The sequence below is a fragment of the Erithacus rubecula genome (genome assembly GCF_903797595.1).
Source record: "Erithacus rubecula genome assembly, chromosome: 1".
Taxonomy (NCBI): domain Eukaryota; kingdom Metazoa; phylum Chordata; class Aves; order Passeriformes; family Muscicapidae; genus Erithacus; species Erithacus rubecula.
This window is the reverse complement of record NC_136658.1, coordinates 71,857,356-71,880,680: the sequence shown is the minus strand read 5'-3', so window position 1 is coordinate 71,880,680 and position 23,325 is coordinate 71,857,356.

Sequence of the window (23,325 nt, the reverse complement as noted above, 5' to 3'; positions counted from 1 at the left end):
TATTATTCATTGGTGTTTTTAAAATCTTTCAGCTCAGCACTGTCACTTCAGTCTTAAAAAAAAAAAAAAAAAAAAAAAAAAAAAAAAACTAATCCAGGATCAGAGATGCCTCTGGGGTGATATCAGCTGCAAAATGTATTGATTTGAACCAGTTAAGAATGTACAATTCATTTGGATACCTTCAATTTCTTAAATCTTCACATTACATTCAAATTGGCAATTTCAGTGAAATCTCTGAACTGTGATATGTACGGATCTACAACACCAAACTTCTCTTTCCTCATGTTTCCTAAGAAAATTTAATCATACCAGTGAGCTACTTATATCATAGATGCTTCCCTTTGCCAATAATAAGCATATTCCCATTAACTGGCCTCACCATGAACATCCAGTCTCAGTGAAGTTCTGGACTATCTTTTGAACATACTCAGGTCTGAAAGAGACAACTTTGCTGACATCAGATGGTTTGGTAGCATTATTCCATGAAAAACATTTGGTGAATTTATAATTTCTGAGGTTATATTCAAATTGTTCTCCTTGTAAAGGACTTCCACCCTGAGTTGAGCATTTCATCCTATTTTTCTTGTGTCTCCTATCTTACCTCAAATACAGATTTATAGTACAGCTAGAATTTTTTAGTCTTCTGAATAACAGGTCACAAAATTTGATGATACTGGCAATACTGCAAATATTGCAGACGTGGAGATATCTTGTGTCATAATACCCCAAAACAGGAACAAAAAGGATATGCTAAAGTAAGCAGGCATGATTTGTGTCACCTTGCCTATCAAATCAAGGAAAGTCAATAATATACAATGAAAATCCAGCGTTCTGCAATGAAAATCAATTAAAATCAAGACACACACTGCAAAAGACAGACCAACACAGAAATAGTCATAGAAATTTACATTCTGAGGAAAACATTGTCCATAATTACTTTAACCATGAAATAAATCACCAATTAAACCCATTATCAAAATATATAATTTGGAGACTTTAGGGAATTTAAGAATTTAATCTGTTTAATATGAAAAACACATGCTCATTATTTGGTTTGATTAAGTACTTACATGTTTTTCTACCTTGGAAACAAAAATATAATTTAATATTTATTTGAAAAAACATCTTTCTCACAATGTGTCTAATTTTTTCTTCTCCATGAGAAAAGAAATTATTTTATTTTTCAATAGCCACAGCTGCAAAATATATAATTAAATCAATTGCAGGACTCCAACAAAGAACAGAAGTCCAAAAGTGCAAGTTGCAATATGAATATGTTTACAAATGCATTGTAAACCACATATTACCTGCTTATATATATGACTAGCTTATTTCTGGGTAAATGGCTATTTTAACCAAAATGCAGGTTATATCACTAGGGTAGTTGCAAGTTGTAATGAAATGTAGCAAAAAGGAAAGTAAAACATCTTTACACCTCATGAGATTTAAAAGTGTGAAATTTTTTCAATCTTTTTTTTCCAAGTCCATTGTTGATAAATTCAGTTCACACAGTCTTTTTCCATCTCTATATATGGACAAATAATGACAGTCAGAAATGCCACAAACCCACAATAAAATGTGCTCAAGTTTCCCTGCACTATGTATTTTGACATAATTTCTCATAGGATTGCTGTTCCCACCATGCAAATAATGATGTTGTTTTCCTCAGCAGAATGATATCCAACAGGAGGTGTGGGCCAAGAATGAGACTGATCCTCTCTTGGGAAAGGTTTGAACCCATCTTTTAGGGAAAGACCATCACTCTAGTGAGCAGACACTGGACACCCTTTTCTTCTTTTCCACTTGTAATTTGAAATAAAGGGACTTGGCTGCATTGAAAAAAAGCAGGGCTAAGGAGGGGATTCTTCACCTCTACTCCAGTTTAAAATACTGTGTCCATCTCTGGACACGATGTAAGAAGCACATGGACCTGTTGGAGCAGGTTCAGAGGGTCACAGATATGATCAGAAGGCTGGAGCATCTCTTCTAGTGAAACAGACTGAGAGAGGTGTGATGGTTCATCCTGGAAGAGAAGAGGCTCCAGGGACACCTTATAGGATTTCTCCAGGGTGTTAAGGGAGCCTACAGATAAGAGGGGCTTTTTACAAGGGCATGTAGTGATAGAGGATAAGGGAGAGTGGTTTAAACTAACAGAGAACTGGTTTGGTTAGGTATTAGGAAGGAATTCTTTACTGTCTGGGTGGTGAGACACTGGCACAGATTGCTCAGAGAAGTTGGATGCCTCATCCATGGAAGTGTTCAAGGCCAAGCTGGATGGGACTTTGAGAAGATGATCTAGTGTAAGGTATCCCTGCTCATGACAAGGGGCTTGGAACTAAATGATCTTTAAGGTCCCTTTCAACCCAAGCCATTCTATTTTTCTGTATTTCCAGCTGAGAAAAACATGGATTTTTCACTCCAATAAAGTGACTCCCTGCAGCTCACAGTTAGGGATTTTTATCCTTGAAAATGCCAGTTTTTAAGGTAATCCATCACAGTGACAGTCTTACTCAGGGTGGTGTTCCCCAGTATGTTGAACAAGGTTTTTGTAGATCCCATCCTCAAAGCTTGGAACAGACATTTATGGAGGGATCCTCTGAGCTTACTAAGACAAGCACCAATGAAGTAAACCAGCAATGAAGCTCTAAATCCTATTTGTATATGTGAGACACGTTCAGTGTCCAGGACTGTGCTGTTTTAAATGTATCTCTTTACAAAAGAACTACCTGAACAAAACTGATAAAAAATTTGTATCCCCATTAATTCTTAGAGACAAAAATAATTGTGAAAACCTGCATGAACACTCACTTATGAAAGCTAATTTCTCAGAAGACCTGATGTATGTTTCCAAAAATGCTAGTGTTAATTTTAGCAGAGAATAATTCAGAAACAATTACCAAGAACACAAAAATTTCTTCATTTCTTCATTTCTTTCAGTGCTTCTTTATGGATAACATTTGTCACATTTGGTTTCTTACAGTATAAGAAATACGTGTTGTGCCTAATTTAAAAAAAAAAAACCAATTATTCTGTAATCTGACACAGTGATATTCAAAAGTCAGCAGTATGGTGTGAGCTGATCAAATGCTGGTGATTTCTTTATTGTTTCCAGCTTCTTATTACAAAGTGGTAAAATTAATTAAATTTACTGCATAAGTATTCTCTGTGGATAAAAATGCATGAAAATTTCTGCCTTAATATGTCTGTTCAAATTATGAATAATTTTAAAATCCACTGATTTCATATGAAGTTTCTTTCTACAAATTATTTTTATCTGATCATAGATTTTAAAGCCAAAAGACCCAATCTAATAGTTTAAACTCTTCTTCTGTCATAAAATCATAAAATACAAACTTTTCTCCCAGTGAATACAGGGAACTTTGATTGAATGAAAACTAATACTTTGAAAAAGCCTAGACCTTGCTAATCTAATGATTTATTGTGCTAATGTACTGCAACTCTCAATAAATGTTTCCAGTCTTTAATTACTCATGCAGATGTAATTTAGAGTTTGAACCTACCATGGTTTTATTTCCAGCCATTTGGCCTAGATTTTGTCGTGAACTTCAAGATCAAAGCAGTTGAAAACTTTTCAGCCAACATAACCAAAGGCATCTTCATTAAATTTACCAAAAACAAAAATGTGGGTTACTGTGTGATGGAATTCTCCTACTATTGTTATAATATTAATCTAATTTTCAGACTGTTTATACACCAATGCACAATTCTTATTATTTATTTTGTCTTTCTTTTTCTTCAACATTGCTTTGTTTTGAAACAGCTTATACACTTCAATAAAGAGCTCTAGCATTGGATGTATTTTTCATTTTTGTTGTAGTGGAGCTAATATAAAATGCAATCTTCTGCTAACACTTATCTAAGAAGCCAGCTGCTTTGTTAGGCAATGCAAATCCTAAAATGCAGCTTACTATTTTCCCATTCTAACTAGGCAAATATGTAAATACAGAAATTCCTAGAATCACAGACCTGAAACACAATATTATTGCCATCCTGAGAATAATTTAAGCTAAAATTTTCTCCTGCCTCCTTTGTTTTGCCATTACACCAATATAATATTTATAAAATTTTTACATTTCAGAGGCATCCTCCTTCTTCATATCAGGCTTTTACAAAATTATCCAAAAAAACAATTCAACAAGTTCTCCTGATGAATAAAAAAAATAAAAAGAGTGGGGAGGAATTCAAACTTTTTGTCAGCTCAGTTTCTATTTGTATTATCCTGTGTTTCATATGAGATGATTTTTTCTTTTCTTTTAATCATCCTATTGTTTTTCTCATTCAGTCTTTTTTATTTATCTTGCATAATCACTTAAAAAAATTCAGTAGCCCTTTATTGACTTAGTAGAAATATTTACTTTTTTAAAAGAATAATTCTCTTATCCTGCATGCACTGCATCAAAGCTTCAGCTCTGATCATTTTGAAGACATGACATTTCTTGATAATCTTTGCATTAAACTAGTTTGTGGTGACATTTTGAAGTACTCATTATCCTGTCTGAAGTCTTGAGAGCATTATCCTTTAAATTGGCTTCAGCTTTGGTATAAAATGGTAGCTAAATATTCAAGTGGGTGACTTTGGTACATCCTGAAATTTGAGTAGATGTACACAGTTAATTCATTGGAATTACATGCATATGAGAGACCCAGTTCCTTAACCAAAGACTTTTTTCCTATTTTCAAATAGCAACCATTGAAATTATGTTGGGATTTCATCCATTACAAACTCATAGCAACTGTGGAAAGCTCAATTTGTGTTCCTTCCTTACATGTAGATTTTTGTGAATGACTTGCTCATAATTCTCATTACCTTAGCACGTTAAACTCTGAGGATTATATTTGCTTATTTAACTCACGAGAATGAGATAAAACCAGCAAAGTTATTAGATAATAAAACCCCATAAAACAGGTTTCCTATGAATACCAAAGGCAGATGGACATTCAAAAGACTCTCACCTACATAAATTACACCAATTGTGTTGAAGTGAAAGGGCACTGAAAGTTGTTACACTAATTTTTCAGCAGTTTTAGGCTTTCAGAACTGTGTGAGAAGCATAAACATCTAGTCCAGTATGTAACAGCCACTCTCCAGCAGACTTTCCTCTAGAAGTGAAAGTCAGCCATGCTGGGAGCCAGCCCACAGCTGGGCACTCTCCTTTCTTTTGTCATTATCCTTCAACTCATTCAGCTCCCATGAAGAGCAGAAAAACCAGCAGAGGGTGCTGGGAATTATTCTTCCACCTCCACACTAGGCACAAATAATCTGACCCTTCACCAGAGAAAATAAAAAGGTTCCTCAGATGGAGAAAACAAGTGAATACACATTCTTAATGGAGAAATCACCACATTCTTGATGGAATATTCTTCAGTAAAGTATGAAGTATACTTTAGGCTTAATATTAGAAAATAAGACTGAAATGAGTTCAGAATTCTTAGGATGATCGTTTATAAGAATGACTATATTTGACAGTAAAGAATACAAAATCTATTAATAAAATACCTTTGGCAGGAAAAAGTAATAATTTCAGGGTATAGAATTTCTTTTTCTTTGTTTCTTGTGTTTGTTTAATCACAGGTTTTGGCTGCAGCAGAAGAAAGAACTGATGATATAATTTGACACTTTTCTCTAATTTTATCTCTGTTGAATTAAAGATGATTTGATATTTGGATTTTAACTGAAACGTCTTAAACACAGAATGTTTCATAGATGTGTATTTTCATTAAATTTGATGGCCTTGTTCTCAATTTATGGCGACTTGAGCTAAACACAAAGATCTTCTAACAGTAAAAACTTTGAAAACTGCAAATGCCATGATATCCTTTCAGAATATAAAACTTACTCTGAGCTCTAAAAAACCCCTCCCTTTTAATGTTCTGTTATTGGAACAGAACTTGACATTCCCGTTCCTCCCTTTTTCTGGCTTTTCATTTTTTCTTTCCATGTAAGGATTGCTCTTCACCCAGAACATGGCTGGGCACTGGAACAGCTCCCCAGGGCAGTGGTCACAGCACCAGTGTGACAGAGCTCAGGAAATGTTTGGACAATGCTTTCAGGCACATGGTGTGACTCTTTTGGTGTCTGTGCAGACACTGGTCCTGTGCAGGATCAGGAGCTGGACTCAGTCCTGAAGTGTCCCTTCCAACTCAGCATAATCTGTGATTTTGTGAGCTCCATCTAAATTACACTGTCTGTAATTTTATGTTTGTTCCTCTCAGAGATTGTCATTGCCCATTCTGACCCTAGGGTTCAAACTTTTGCAGTATCACGGGTGGACCTTGTTTCCTTGCTGCAGTGTAACCCTTTCACCAGCCTACCCACTCTTTTCTGCCAAATCTTGGGGTTTTGTGTATATATTTATGCAGATTGAAAGAAGCCTGATATAGTTGGAGGACCTTCTTTATTTTAATTACAAAACAGAACAATATAGCACCACTAAAGAAAGTATATATCTTCTCATTCAAATATAAAACATGTTTTGAGTATTTTCCCAAAAAATCCAGTGTAAATAAATTTTGGGCTGCATTTCCATTATATTTATGTGTATTTCTATTCTTTTTCTACTTACATGAAGGAAAAAAATCTTTAGAGAAGATAAATTTTGCTGACAGCTGATTATTCAGTTTCCCCCATCTCCTTATCTTTTCACATCATGAATATTTCTAGCCCTGTCTTCAACACATTCCTCTCACAAGTACTGTCAGTCTGATTTAAGAAAAGAAGGCTCTGTTCAACTCTATTGCCCAGAATTATACCAAACCCTTTTACACCACAAAATGCACTCTGTGGGGTTCATAAACTGACAGAATGGTTTGCCTTGGAAAGGACCTTAGAGATCATCTGGTTCCAGGCCTCTGCCACGGGCAGGGACAGTTTCCACTAGGCCAGGTGCTCAAAGCCCCTTCCAGCCTGGCACTGAACATTTCCAGGGATGGGGCATCCACGGCTTCTCCCAACATCATGTCCTGGAGCCTCACCACCTTCACAGTAAAAAAGTTCCTCCTAATATCTAATCTAAACCCACCCTCTGATTGAAGCTGTTTCATCTTGTAACAGAGAGCAAGCATTCAAGTGCAAGACTACAATTATATTAATGCACCTTAATATTATGATTCAAGATAGATGCATGCACACCCTGTGTTCATGTGATTCTGTGTGAAAGTTGAAAATCTCTTTCTCTTCTGCTATCCTTCCAACCCTCAGGCAGGGCAGAAGTTTTTTAATAGAAAAGGGATAAAAGGGAAGTAGGGTACAACTTATAGATTATTGTGCTCTCCTTTTATTTCCCTCCCTATGAATTTAAAAAGCCTAATTCTGGACTGTCAGGAACATACTGTTACAATATTGAATCTCTTGCAAAGTTTTAATTCTTTAGTAGGTGTAAGAATAGAAATAAGGAAAATGCAAATCAAGACAAAAAAAGGAAGACAAAGAGAGGCCAAGGAGACAAAACAGCATGGACTGTTCTGATCAGATCCCATAATTGCTTTTGACAGCAGTGTAGTATTGTTTAAAACTACAAATAATTTACCTTGTCAACAAAGATGTATTTTTCTCCTTTAGACCCAGAAAGAAACAAAAATTTAAAGCAAAGAGCAGTCTGAAATTACCTTATTTTAGAGTGTTGGACACAACTATTACCTTACTGCTCACATAAAACAATGCCTTTCTCCTATTTTAGCTATTAGATCACCCTCTTGAATCATAACCCCTTCCATTTCAGACACTCGTTCCTTTAGTAAGACCAGTAACTTTCCTTTTATTGAATCATGCCTTGCATTTGACTAATGCAAACCTTTCAGGGAGACATCTAGCTTTGTTTAAAAATAGCAGAAGATATGCCATTTCCCTTACAGAAACTCCCCAAGCTTAATCACTGTCATTGTTTGAAATTCTGCCTCTTGCTTTCAGCTGTCAGCTGCTAAATTATGGAGGCACTCAGGATGCTAGTCCATGTACCCCAGAGAAGCTGTCTCTCTCTGGGCTCTGTCTTCAGAGAGAGGACCCTCATGGGCAATCTAGAGCACCAGAAGTTTGCCTTCTTTTTGCTCTGATTGTCCCCATGAGCATTCTCTACAGATGGGAGAAAAAGGCTTTTAGAAGCAAGGTCCGGGTCTGAGAACCAACCTGTGCATATTTCACGCCTGTATATTTTTCCATGGAGGTACTGTGTAATCAGACTGTCTTTAAGTTCCCTTTTTAATGAGAAGAACAGATTAACTACTTAAGTACAATTTCTCTCTCACCAATCCAGGAACTATTTATTTGTATTTTCATTAGAATTTTTAATTTAGTTGGTCCAAGATAATACCCATCTTATTGGGTTATCTCATTATCTCATTTAAATGAGGACTCATCACATTTGTACAAAGAGGCTACTATTCTTATTGTAGACGCTACTCACAATCTCCTTATCTAAACATTTGAGACCTAAAGGCCAGTTTGATTTTTTAGTTGCTTTTTTCCCTGCCATCAACACAGTGAGGTCAAAATTACCTTTTTCCTCTGGTAGCACAGAATTTTCTTCAGAGAGGCAAGGCACAGTCAGTTGATCTCATGAAATCACTTACTTTGATGCCAAAGTGATTGCTTGAGCCTACATCATACAATACAAATACATGTTTTTAAAAATATTCTTATGTCTCTTGCTTGCCTGTGGTAGTGTCTAAATTATCTCCCTGTTAAGATTTTCCCCATATTTAATCTGCACATTCCCTGAGGTGAATTACAACTATTTCTTGTTACACATTTGCTATACATTTAGGACAATGAAACACCACCTTCTCCTTTTTATCCTCCATTAGCTTTATCTTTTCCAAATTAAACTGCCTTATTTTCTTTACTAGGTTCCATTCTTTGGATGGCTGTCTAACCTGATTTCCCTCTCCTTGTTTCCCTTGTCCAACATGTGAACCTGTCTGCAAAGCAGAGTGCCCAGAGGCAGACACAGAACTCTACCCAAAGCCTCTCTGCTGCCATGTACATGTGAATGGAAACTCCTCCTTCACACAGTCTGTGTTGATGTTAATATGTCCTGGTCTGAAATACAACTTTTTTGGAGGTTTTATTTTCTTTGCTTTTTACAGCAGCATTATATTTCTGACTCTTTTTCACTTTGTGGCAATTATTCCCAGAGCCTTTACTGGAGTGATCCTGCCTAAACCACGAGTCCCAGTTTTACCTTCATGCATTCCATTTCTCTGTTCTAACATGAAGCACTTTGCTATTGCCTGCACTACTTTATTCTTGTTGACATCAAACCATCTGTCTAATTTAGCACAGACATTTTGAATTTTCATCATGTCGTTCAGCATTTGTGAGGAAGGAAACCATCCATAAATTTTACAAATCAGTCTTAATGAGAGGTCAAAGTCATTAACAAAACTATTCAATAATACCACACCAAGACAGACCTCCCTGGTACTTACTGGAAAAGTCCTTTTCCTCTGACAGTGAACAGCTGGTAAACAGTCTTTTAGTATAGTGCAAAATGTCCTGTTTCTTATGTGCTTTTCAGGCAATCACCCATTTTGCTTTAATAGAGATTCCATCATACAAATCTAGATAACAAACAGAAAGGAATAAGGTACCACAAAAAAGTATAACAAGATAAGAATAGAATATTTATAATGTGTACCAGCTCACAGTTGGTTTTCCGTTATTACAGAAGCAGTTTCTGTAATAAAAGCAATGAAAATGTATGAAAGCAATTACAGAAGGAGTAAGTGTGCTTACTAGTATATTATGAGAAAAGCAGCACTGCTATAGAAAAAATGAAAAGGTTATCAAAATTACCCACACTGTAGCTGTACAGGAATTATCTACAATTTCCATTTATAAATTTTTTGATCGAATATCTGGAATATAATCAGTTCCAGTCTCATCTTGTTCATTTTTGCTTTGTGGGCTGTCAGAGTACCTAGAATTGCAAAAACTAGTTTTTCCAAAGCATGTACATATCTCTGGAGAGAATGGAAATGACATTACAGTTAATACAGTTTCTTTCTGGCGAAAACTATTCCTGTGCAAAATCGGTATAAAGTAAATGCAACACTGAATTTTTGTGTTTGCCTAAAGACAAAAAAATATGGTTAATTCAAGCTTTCTTCTGAAAAGATCCAGAGATGTATTATAAACAAAAGTCTAAAAAATTACTGTAATGGACTTTATAGTTGATTTGGGGAGATCATAATGGTCATAATGTAGTCATAACTCAGGCCTCAGTTTGTTTAAACACATCTTTGTGTATTTCTTGTTTGGAAATGAAGAAACATACCAGTAGTAATTTCATTTTTCGGTTTCTCTGGAAGATTAGTGAGCAAAACATACATAATAAGTTCTGAAATATGAGTTTTCAAAACATCAATTGTAGAGTTTTCCATTGGCGTCAACTTTTCCTGTCAGTGTGTCCTGTTTTAGGAAAGAGGTATCTGAAGAAAACCCTGAGCAAACATGCTTGAAACACTGTTCTAATTTGCCAAATTGTCTAAATCACCATCTTTCTTGATTTTCATTTTAATTGCAAAGGAAAATTTCTTTTTATAAATACATACCCTTTAGTTTACATTTAATAAATAAATGTCTTATCATTGTGAAATATTACCCATGTCATTCCTAGTTTATTCTGTGTATATGTACACATTCTTCTAAATAACTTTCTAAATGCAATTATATTTACCAGTGAGATTTAAATGGTTTTATATTTGTGCATATAGAATGTATAAGTATATAATTAACAATGTGCATGTGTGTGTTGGGAATTAAGGACTTAGACTGAGAGCAAGGCAAGAACAACAAGGCTGGTTGGTTTGTTTTTCAGTGAGTAAGAATAAGGAGTAGTATGCAGAATTGATGAAAGGGTAAAGAATTTGGAGACAGACATTAGGTCCATGACCAGCTCTGTGAATTCAAACATATCAACACAAACTGCTTTCAATTAGTGCAGGATTAGATCCTTATGAACAGATAAAGCCCATTATACCTGCTTTGGAAAAAAATAAAATCAATGAAACAAAGTCTATTTTTTTGTCTAAATGGATACTTAGTTTTGATTTTAGAAAATGAAACAGGAAATAAAAACATCGTAGGCCTATGCTGTGTGTAGATGAGATATCATAAATCTGCTATATGAAAAACTAGCATAATTACATTGCTGCTAAGTATTAATACATCAGCATAAAATGAAAATACATATAGTAGTCAAGTAAAAATTACCTTCCTTGATTGATTTTCTAATCTGAAAAGCCATCAGTATGGTTTTAAGAACATTTAGTATAAAAATGAACTGAGTATTTGCTCCCAGAAAAAGATGCTGTTTTAAAAGAATTTGAGATCCATGTAGTAGCAGTAGTAGTAGTAGTAATAATAATAATAATAATAATAATAAATAAATTATTATTATTAGTAGTAGTAGTAGTAGTAGCAACAGTACTATTATTACTATTACTAAAAAAAAAATAGAATGTTTAGCTTTAATAAAATATATTTTATTAATTCATTTCAGTTAGTTGCTCAGATCAGCCTCAATATTTAAGTGTAATTATAGTATATGACAGATGAATGACATTCTCTGAAATTAATTACCATGGAGATGGCTTCATTATAATCTATGATAAAAAGTTCATTTATTTTTTAAGAGTATGTGTTTCCATTACATGTAACTCAAGAAGACCTTAAAGTAAATAATTAAAAGGCAAGGTGCTCTTTTGCAGAGATCTTTAAGCAAAATAGAAGAATAAAAATCTACCTAAAGTGACCCAACAGATTTTCTTTAAGAATCAAATCCCGATTTTGACATCTGGATTATGCCATCATCCCTCTGCAGAGAAATAACTTTACTGTCACTGCCCCACTAAGGGCTGATCAGACTCCTTTCTCACTATCCCTCCTGTAAAAAGTTGATGAGCAGAGCCTTAACAATTGCCTGCCAGGATTTCTCTAAAGTGAGGGTTAGATTAAATGAACAAAGAGAGGAGAAAACTCTTAGTTAAAACACTTACTGCCTCTACCAACAAAATTATCAGAAAAGGTCTCTACTACTGTGAAAACCAGTTTTTGTTAGCTGGCATCTGAATTTTGTGAGAGCAATAGCTCACATGTATTCTGCCTCATGTAGGCATCCAGCCAAGGCCTAAATATTAGTTCCTTAGTAAAATAATGTGTAGATACTGGTGAAGATTCAGGGAAAGATGTAGCTTTCATCTTTCCCTGAATCTTCACCAGTATCCACAATAATGTTTGTGAAGGCAATTTACTGCAGCCAGTAAAGGAGCAGTGCTTTAAGAACTCTTCATAAGAGCATCTTTACCTACATTCCAATGCACAGGACATCCCTTAGGAAGTGATCAGCTACAGTGCCCTCTTCACCTCCACTCTCAGTACAGGAATGTGTGTTCCTGCACCAGAATAATTGTTTTATTAGGCACTTACAGTGTAGCCATGTGCCAGTGGTGTCACCTGGACAGGAAGTGCCATCACTGAGAGACTTCATTGCAAATTGCTTCTGGAGTGTCAGTGCCCCTGGTAAAGAGCTGAGGTGAAGAAAAAAGCCACACGGCTCCAAACATTTCCACAGAACTCTGGTATAGCAATGACATCGGTCCCTTGTCATGTTCAGGCCGTTCTGTTATATTAACCAGCACTCCAGAGTTCATTGGAAAATAGAAATGTCAAATCACATGGCAGTTAACTGCTTAAGAAATATGTGACTTCCAGACTCCGAGGTCTAATCTCTGAGGGTTATTTGTAGGAAAGTAAGGTTCCTAAAAAAGCACATAAGAAGTTTTCAGAAGGACCTACCATTACAGAATTTTCTGAAAACTGTATTTACATACCTCTGCATGTGATGTGCTTTTCAGTAGACATTAAATCTTTTCACTTAATAAAGACAACTGGATTATAGAATCCTGGAATAATTCAGGCTGGAAGGGACCTCAGGAGGTCTCCAGTACAACCTTCAGCTGTGATTAGACCAAGATATTCAGTGTTTTTAGGTAACTGAGTTTTGGGCATCTCTGGAGACTGCACAGTCTCTCTGATCAACCACCTCCATGAGGCAGAAAAAACTTCTCAGTTTAACTTAGTGTATTCTGAATATCAATTCAGTGAGCTTGTGCCCATTGCCTCTTGTCCCTTCCTCCACTGTAGAGTGCCTGGCTTCATCCTCTCAGTACTGGAGGGCTCCTAAGTCCTCCAAAATCACTTTTCTTGAGTAGGAATTAGCCCAGCTCCTTCATCCTCTCCTCACAGAAAAAAATACTCCAGTCCTCAACAATCCCGGTGGTCCTTCATTGAGCTCCCTTGAGTTTGAGACCCCTTATATTGGGGCCCAAAAAATGGATGGATTATTAAAGTGTATGACTTCAAATATTTCTGCCTGAAATCAACTTTTCCTGCCATAGGGTAATCCAGTATTTTCCTGTTCTTTGCTCATAACACTAGAGCTGACCTACATGGCACAAATAAGTCTAAGCCTAAAATGCCAATATACCAATTTCTAACTAAATCAATATTGTACAAGTCAGTTTGTGAGAAAGGACATTGTGTTCCCCAGCCACTGGTGAGTTTCAGCTGCATTCAGACTACTACCTATGACTTAAAAGCCTTCAGTACATAATTGTTCACAACAAAGCTGGGCATTGAGAGAAATAACTAAACATAATTCAGAGCAAGAGTGGCAATCCAATCTCATTCAAAACCCTGTTACCTCTCAACCAGAAATAGAGTAGCAAACAAAAAAAAGGAAGGCTGAACACCTGGGAAGTGCTGCCTGTGGTTGAATTGAGCTATACATGTGATTATATATACATGAGCTTTACTGGTGATTTGGGTAAACATTAAAGTCATGAGCAACTCGGGTGAAAGCTCGTCTTAAAGGTGTCTAAAATCCCTGGTGTGCTTCCAAATTATAAAGGACAAAGTTAGTACACAAATTACTTGCATTTACAAGTGGCAGAATGTATTCTGTTCTCCAAATGAAAAATTCTCAGCACTTAGGATTCTGAGCAAGCTGTTAACTTATTTTTTACCCTAATTAAGTGCACACCATACCTCACTTGTTCTCAGTCCAGCATGGACTGACAGAACTTCTGTAGACAGATTGCTACACTTAGTATACAGCATGAGCATACTCACTTTTTCTACTGAAAAAAAAAAAAAATCAAAAAGGGAAAAAAATTTTGAGAAAGACTAAACAGGATTATTAATGCCCTAAACATAAATTGCTACTCTACAATCAGAGAATCAAATATGCTCTGCCTAATTCTTGGTGCTCCCTTTTGAGGACCACAAGATATTCCCTTTTGTGCCCCAGGCTCCATTCCTTGCTGAGCCTTCTGAAATATATCTTTGAACCGAGGAGAATAAAGAAGACTACAGAGGCCAACTAATCTGATGCTAAAAGAGAAGAAAAGAAAAAAAAACGTTTAGAAACATCTTAATTCCTCAACAACTTTAAAAATTCATCACTCTATTACTATACATTTTAGTCTTAGACTTTTCAGGAAGGCTATTTAATTCTTTCAGAAAAGTAAAGAGATTAGTGAAATTATTGGCAAAGCAGGAACATGTTTCAGCTTAAGGCAGGGTAAGAACATTGTAAGTGTTTCATCAACATTTTTCATGTATTTCTTTCTCCAAGAAATAAATAGGTTCAATACCTGGAAGGAAACAAACAGAAATCTATGTAGAAATCAAAATTGCTACAAGCTGAATAAGTGTTGGATACAGTGGGAATAGTTGTTTGCTTGGGCATTTTTTGCTAATTTATTCTCATTTCAAGGGCTAAAAAACATTTCCCTGATGTTCATCCTAAAAACTGTGATAAACATCCCTTCTTGTTTGTGAATAGATTGGAAACTGGAGCAATTTTAAGGGGAAAGAGAGTGCACAAAGGTAATAAGTCAGCTGCATCAAAGAGTTTGCTGGTAATGTCATAATACCACTAGACAGAAATGCTCTCAAATAGCTTCTAAGTACCCACAGGAGAAATAAAGCATCCGTATTTGAAGCAAACTGGCACTGAGTCTCTGGGAAAATGTGCACTAGAAAAAGCAAAAGGAACTCTTAGGTGATAGTAAAAAGTAATACTGAGAGGTGAAAAAATATATGGGTTAGAACTTCTGCCTTTCACCAGCCCTTGAGCACAAATATATGCACATGTAATGTGTGTATAAATACTGAGTGCAAGAAAATGTACACAGGCATAGGTGAAGGGGATGCACTTAACTTTGGTGTTGCAAAGGCAACAAAGGTCCTGGATAAAGTGTTTGAGGGGAAAAGTATATTATTTGGCTTAGCTGAATCAAAGCACAGTACTGCAACATGGCAAAACTACCATTTTACCAGAGGCAGTGACTGTGCATTTGACATAGCTTGCTTTACAAAATGAGTTTACTTACACCTACGTCTGTCTTTGACAATATTGGAGGCTGAATCTCTGTCTTTATTGTAGAATTAACCTTTCATACAAGGTAGCTGGAGAAATATCATGCTGTTTACTCCATTAGTTTATCTTTTAAACACGGTTTATGCAGGACCATACATGACAGACATTTCTGTATGTGAAAAAAACATATTTTGAACTACTGATTTTTGAAAACTCATGAAAGAATACCCTACAACATTCCATGAAAAGACAAGGATTATGCTCTAACAGGCATCCAATCCATGCAAACTAAGGACTGCCAGGATACACTTCAAGAAAATTTTTGCTCCCTTCAGTTTCACCAAAGTTTGGACTCTGCTTGTCCACAGGTTAATATTTCTCTAACAAATTTACACTTACCAGAGTCCTCTGATATCACGGCTGTAGAACTGATTATGTGGAAAGAACTCATTTAAATAGGTAGGCTGAAGTGAAGCACAGTCCTTGTTAATTTAAAATTTGAAGTTTTGGCTTACTACCTGGTGATACTTGGAAGGGACCAAGCTGTCTATTACTATTTCGATAAAAATCCTCTTTACCAAGTTTTCTACAAAATTATCAGTGTGCTCTGATCTCCACTGCTTATCATGTTTTTTGGACCCCAACTTTAACAATGTGAGTTCACTGGTTTTGTTTGCTGCACAAATTGCAGCCTTTCATCACTGCTTGAGTGAAACATCGAAGGCAAGGATTGATCCTTCCTTAATTTGAGTGAGCAATGATGCCAAGGTCATGTCTAGAATAAAGCATTGATCCAACTTTTTGTAAAGTGTGTGTCTAGAAATCCACCCCCAGAATCAAATCATTGGAGGTTACAGTGGCTGTTCCTTTTGCACAATTTCTGATGCACAGTCTGTGCTTATGCAAGGTGAGCCCTGCTCTACGTCTTCACTCAGCTGATGGACACTGAGAATGGAAGCACTTCTGATCCCCTATCAGTGCCAGAAATATCTGACTAAACAGTGAACAGGAAAGGGAGAAACTGAAATAAGACTCTTGTGGGTGAGAAATAGATTTTGGGCTCTGCTTCTGAGATTACTCTTTTCAAGAGAACAATGTGGAATAGTGCAGATGTCACACTGGTCTTTTTCTTCACCACACCGTATCTGAACATCTAGAAAACATACTAAAATAAAACTATTTTGACACAGGATGCGCAGAACTTTGTTAAATATTGTTTTCCATTTCTAGAGGTCATAGAAAATAAGCCTGGACTGGGACCTTGGAGGTGTTGCCTAGACCAGCTCTTTATTACAACACAGTTAACTGCAATTAAAATGTTTTGGACGTCTGTTCAAAGGTGGTTGATCATGCTGATAAATTCTTAGTTTTGCATTTTCACTAACTTAAACCTGGTCCTGGTAAGAAAAAACAGTTGTTTTGATAGCCTGAGAGCATTTTTTTTCTTTTGTTGTTGCTGTTGCTGTCTGCATTAAGCTTTTATGTCAGAGTTATTTTTATGATTCCAAGACAAACTATAAAAACAAAAAAACTATTATAAAGAGCAGATAAAGTCCTGTTAGATTTTTGCCTTTTTTATTTTTTTCCTTTAATTTGATGTGAAACCTTTTTAGTGCAATTATCAAAAACCATTAGATGGGCTTGGTTTAGTGCATGCACCACAGAAGAGAAAATCAGTTCTGTGGGGAACTGGTGTTCCATCTCTGGAAAAGAGCTTGCTGTCAACAACTTCCTATCCATCACAGACAGAGCAATGCTGTTCATGCAATTAACACTGCAAATGAACCAGCAAGCAATCAGTCAGTGATATCTCTCCAAAACATGCAATATTCACTGAGGACACCTCTACAGAGAAAAATCACTGAGCCATATTGTTCAGTCAGGAAATGCTTTAATTTATGTGGACATGAGCTTTGTCTCTATCTGCATGGAGATTTAGTGGTAGCAGGATCACACACCTTGTTCTCTCAGACTTGATGTGCAGTGCCAGATGGTGCATCCACATTCCAACATGATTAATAAGTTCTTTTAAAATGATCAAACCACATATTTTCCACATAACTTGTTGAGGTATCAACAACAATTCCCTTGGGAAATTGTTCTTATGAGCCTTTGCAGCTCCCAGTGAAATATTAGGAATAATAAAGAAAACAAAAAAACATTCTGTTAGCTCTAGGTACCTTTTTCAAGCCTTTAAAACCTTTAACCAAAAGAGAAGCTGCTGTCAAACCAACAGCAGTTGGTGACAATGGAAAGACTCCACCAAACAGAAAATTTCTGAACATTCTTTTCTGCAGAAATTTATTCATATATATCTCTCTATATCTTTATTGTGATTGTTGGAATAATGAAAAGAAATTTGAGTCAGGCTCAAACCTTCCAAATCAGAATATTCTGTGATACTGTGGCAACAAAGCAAACAAATAAACAAAACACTTAAGATCAAATAACATTTTGTGCATAGTATGTTCTTTAATCTCTTTAGACATTTTCAGTAAAGAATTACACTCACAGAGAGCTGACATAATAAAATACTTTAAAAACTCCCTTCATGAGAACAAAGTTGGAAACAGGTCTCCTGTCTCAGCAAAAAGGATGGTGTACTCTGCTACCAGTGAAAGGCAGAGCAGCAGCATGATTCCTTGAACTTTTGAGAATTGTATCCTTATTCCTGAACATTTACATTTTGCTAAGTTTATTCTTCATCCTGAGTTAATGTGTGTTTTTGACCAAAAAAAAAATAAAAAATGTTCATTAGATAAAAGAAAAATTTCTATGTCCTGTTTGGGGCTCACTCTTCTAATTCAATAGCATAAAAATTACTTTAGAAATTGTTTTTAGGGCACAATTTCTGTTGAAAGACAGCTTTATTAATTATTCTAAAAAATATTTTAAGAAAAATAAATCAAACCCATCCAGTTTCAGATGGTAATGTTTTGGTTTTCTGCATCATGTGCTCCTGTTTTGATTTAGTCTGGTTCTCATCCTACTTAAGTAAGGCATGAAGAAGGCATTTTATTTATTAATTTTGTGCTTTTCATCTTTACAGTTCTTGAGGCCTTCGAGAAATTTCCAGTATTTCATTTCAGATCTTCTATGTTTCAAACAGCATCTTTTGCTATTAGTAATTAATCCTAAGTTATGATTTGCCTAGATACAATCCCATTTATTAAAAGGAAGTAGTACCTCTGATGGAAGTGGAGTTTCCTGGCACTTTCTGCTCTGTGGCATCTCTTCCACACCTCACACAAAACCTGGAACCACCTACTCTTTCTTCATAGATGCACTACCCTTTAATTGACCATAACTCCAGCTTCCTCCTGCAGGGGAGGTGAGAATTCCCAGAACACTGCTGAGCAGCATCTCTTTCTGTCTCTCTCCTTTCCTGTGGTAATGGTTCACTGTCACAAGCGAGCCATCTATTTAGAAAAAAAGTTTCTTACAAAGTACCAACTTACTTCAGCAGAAAAAGAACAATTTAAAATCTTCAAGAAGGCCCACTGGAGGAGTTTTTTTGGTAGGGGTGCTGTCCTTTCTCAGGTTCCCCTCCCTTGCACCAGGGCCATTTGTTGGCTGACTCCTCTCCTAGGAAAATCTGCAGGTTATCTTCTCTATCATCTTGTTCCCGGCCAGCAGAACAGCTGACTCCTGTGGCTTGGACACGTGCCACTGCCCTGCAATTGCCTCCCTGAAGTTTGTTGTGTGGTTTCTTATCTGTACTGCTTTCAGGCTTTTTTTTTCCCATTGCAGCCTATTAAGTCAGACCACATTTCACTCCAGAAAGTTTATAAACCAATACACTGTTCACTTCTCTGAAAAGGTCAACAGCAGGCTTTCTGTGACTAGTACTGTTCAGTATCCTTGTATTCTTCTGTGGTCATATGTGGACAAACAACTACTTCAGCAATTTTAGTACTTAATAACTTAATATTTAATGGTTGCTTGAAATAGTTATCTAAGACATTTAAACTGATTTCACTATTATTTTTTATAAACATCAAAAAGAAATGTTAGGCATTGAGACACTTTTTTGTTTAAGGAGACATGATAAACATTGATGAAACAATCTCTTTCCAGCAAAATGTTGCCAAATTAGCAGAAGAGCTTGTTTTCATTATTCAAAGTTAGAAGAAATAACAGAAAAAATTCCTTAAATGAGCTGGTACTTTTGTACATGAAAATATTTTGTGTCATGGACTAAATAAAAGACAGATGTATTCATAATTCTTTTGATAATGATAAAATTTTATCAAGATGCCATTGACAATATAAAACTGCTGTCAGAAAACCTCTTACAGATCTAATCACAATTAAAACTGTTGTTATGCTGCACTCTGTTTGTTTGCTTTCACATCTTTATTTTCAGGATGCTCTCTCATTCTAATATAATTTCACTCAGTTTCAGGGTTCAGTGAACACATTTTCTGTGCACTGGACTGTGTGGCAATGCCTTTCTTTCTTTTCCTAAATGATTTGACTCAGTTTCCCAAATCGTGTTGAAGACTATAATGGAATTTTTCTTCTTTTTTTTCCTTTTAAATTTGGATTGCTTTTGCATTCTTTAGAATATTTCTGCTTTCTTAGAAAAGGATCAATAACACAGTAATATGTTTTGCTGCTTCTCAAGGTACACCACCTCTTCAAACCAAGAAGAGGAAGGGAAAGACTCAAACCCCAGGTGTGATCACTCTAACTCTTAGCTTGCTCCCCTGGATCTTGCTTTGGTTCAGAGAATGGTTCACTTGCTTCTAAGTTTGCTCTTCTAATGCTTCAGTAGGCACCAGTAACTGGAAAGGCTGTTTATACAAGCCTGACTTGAAATATTTACTTTATAGAGATTATTAATGACCATTGACAATGCAGTCAATATGACTATTTGCAGAAATGAGTACTGTTCTGCAACAGCTACATTGAATAACAGCACAGATCTGAAAACAGCAACAGCTCCCATACATTGCTGGACAAAAGGTAGAGGTCTTTGAAAACATCATGACAAGAGCAATTTTAGTGACAGTGTAGGAAAGAAATGAAAAATATTGCAATTTATAATCAAATGCTAATGAAAACCATCCTGTGAGGACATTCTCAAGCAATAAAATTCGAATGTACAACCTTGACTGAAACTTCTGTGAAAAACTGAACAAAACTCCCTATTTTTCAAAGCAAATCTCTCCAAATTACATGATTAATTCACCCAGTCATAGTGCAAAATCCACTCTAGAAAACTGTGAGTGCAGGATTTTGCCTGCTAAAATATTGTTGGTTGCCACAGTAATAAATCAAAACGTGATTAATGACATCTTCTTTCCTATGAGTTTAATCTCCTATGTGCTCTTTGTTCAAAAGGCAACAAATTCAAGGGCTTATACATGTGGTTTTGGCAAACTCATAGCAGTGAAGATGCCAGCCAAAGACATTTCTTTTTCTTTATTCACCTTCAGCATTCTCACTGAAAGATAGTCTGATGAAATTCTGAATCATTGCTGTAAATGAATGTCAAGGTTTTTTTTCTCCTATAAGTGAATGTCAAGATTTTTCTCTCTGCATAAAACAAGCTATCAATTTTCCAAAATATTTCCCTTATAACATTTTTAATATTTAGAGAAAACCCATTAATATTTGCTTTGGTCAATTGCCCTAATTTCTGAAAAATATCTATGTTTTAGAGTTTATTCCAAATACTGAATATGCAGGATAAATCTTTTAACATCAGTATAGCCCTTACATTTCAAGACTGCAAGTAGATACCTTCCCTTGGTGGGTAGACACCCCATGGGCCAGAGCAGTCTTCAATATTTTCCCCTCTGAGGAAAATGCAGAAAATACTGATTAGAGGTGTTGGGAAAGCACTTGTGAGGAATAGGGCATAATTATGGAATAGTGAAAATTATTACTACATGTAAAGAGAAGTTTTTCAAAAGATAGATTCTTCATTTGGCATTCTGAATGGCGAGCTGGATTTTATGTGAAGCATTGACCAAAAAAAAAAAATAGTTCCCAACAGCTGTGAGACAAAAGTTAGCACTAGTTCAAACATGAGCAGAAAACAAAATTTGCCAACCTTTGTATTGCTTTACATTATCTTTTATACACATTGTTATATAGTATGCATTTCCATTTCTGTTCAGCCCAGTTCCTCTGCTGAAGAAGATTTTAGATGCAAAGGAAGGACAGAACTGCAAATGATCACAGAATATTCTGAGCTGGAAGGGACCCACAAGGATCACTGAGTCTGGCTCTTAAGTGAGTGGCTCATAAGGGGATTGAACCCCCAACCTTGGCTTTATTGGCACCATGCTCCAACCAACTGAACTGATCTCAGGTTTTTTACAGCCTCCATGTAGATTAGGGATTTGAAATGTACTGTAACATTCCATACTGAGAAAAATTTTTTGCATTTTAAAGTGGTCTTGCTAGCAAGAAATAATATGGCATCATCAATTTTGCATATTTTAACACTGATATACTATGACTTGCTATGATATATTAGTAGGCCTTTATAAAATATTTTAATGTATTTTTTAGTATTTCAGACTTTTCTTTTTTTTTTTTTTTTAATATGCCACTTATGGAAAGATTATTGAACCTAAAGCTTCTTCATACTAAGCAGACATAGAGCTTTACGCATGCCTGAGTTATGCCTTTGAAGTCAGACTACTGTTCTGAAAACCTTTATTCATGCAGAAACTACTGAGTGGTTTTATATCTATTTTTTTCTTTAAAATGAAGAAGAGAGCCAGCCTGCTTAGATGACCATAACAGCTTAATAAACACATAAAACAGCCTGTCTAACATTATCTCTTCTTATTCCATGAATTATGAGTGTTAGAACAAAAATTACTAGCTGAGATTTCCTTTATTTAATGCTGATATTTTTAAGGGTGCCATCTACTGCAACCAGTTACCATGTTTGTGAGATGCAATGCTGAGTTATGAAAAACATGAAGAAAGAGAGTGACTCCAGCTTGCTGATGGCAAGGCTGGCAGCTGAGTGCTCTGCCTGGAAAGGGTGGATCTGAATAATCTCAGGAATGGTAAAGTGGATGTCACCTCAAGTCAGTGATCCAAACACCACAATGATGAAGTGATGATAAAGCAAACCAGCCACTGCTCCTACCAGCACACAGGTGCTCTTCAAACACCTGATTTTGTGTGTGAGAGGAGAACAGGTTGTGTTTGTGCAGTGGCTGAGGCTGTTCAGAAACATTGCACAAACTTTGCAACCAGGAAAGGCAGAAAACTGCCTGGGCTGCAGACCTTGCCATGCATAGGAGTAGAATTGAACAGGAAAAGGCACATGGAAAATAAGGAGGTGACATGTGACACTAACATGGCTTCACTAAGAGAATATTGTGCTTGAAGGATTTGATGGCTGCCTAAAACTGGAATATTGAGTTGGTGGATAATGGAGAAGCACCTCTCCATAGAGATAGACTGAAAGAGTTGGGGTTGCTCAGCCTGGAGAAGAGAGGACCCTGTGGATACCCTCTGTGGATACCCTCTGTGGATGCCCTCTGCTGGACTCCCAGTACCTCAAAGGTGCCTACAAGAGAGCTGGAGAGGGACTTTCTGCACGGCATGTAGTGAGAGGACAATGGGAACAGGTTTGAAATAAAAGACAGTAAGTTTAGACTAGACATTCTTCACTATGAGGTGGTGGCACAGGTTTCCCAGAGAAGCTGTAGATGGCCTGCAAGTTCTCCAGGCCAGGCTGGATAGGATTTTGAGCAACCATGGCAGGAGTTTGGAATTAGACAACTTTAAAGTCCCTTCCAACCCAACCCATTCCTGAATCTGCAATTCCATGAATTTAGTTTGGAGGAATTTCATAGCATATAAGTATTTATATACTTATATACAGTGTAAAGTCCAAATTTTGGGTGTACATACTTCTGTCCTGCTTTTTGCTTACAGATGTGTCCAA